We start from the raw sequence: 234 nt of genomic DNA on the forward strand, positions 1-234 counted from the left end.
GCAGCAGCAGCACATCAACCGGCATCAGCAACAACAACGGCAGCAACAACTATTGCAGCAGCAGCAACAACAACAGCAGCACGAACAGCAGCAGCAGCAGCAGCAGCAGCAGCAGCAGCAACAGCAGCAGCAGCAGCAGCAGGTCGTGTTGCTTACAGCAGCCAGAGACAAACAAAGGAGGTAGTCACCAGAGATAAAATCAACCTATAACACACACAAAATAAAATAAATAAA

The 234-nt window shown here is 49.1% G+C and overlaps 1 protein-coding gene across 1 annotated transcript in view; it reads right to left on the reverse strand.

Moving 5' to 3' along the window:
* Positions 1-234, reverse strand: part of EMH_0002720 (uncharacterized protein) — a gene marked incomplete at both ends in the record, with an annotated part of 8,092 nt that overhangs the window by 427 nt on the left and 7,431 nt on the right. The window lies entirely within an intron of this gene.

Source organism: Eimeria mitis, genomic scaffold (genome assembly GCF_000499745.2).
Source record: "Eimeria mitis Houghton genomic scaffold, Emh_scaff192, whole genome shotgun sequence".
NCBI lineage: Eukaryota > Apicomplexa > Conoidasida > Eucoccidiorida > Eimeriidae > Eimeria > Eimeria mitis.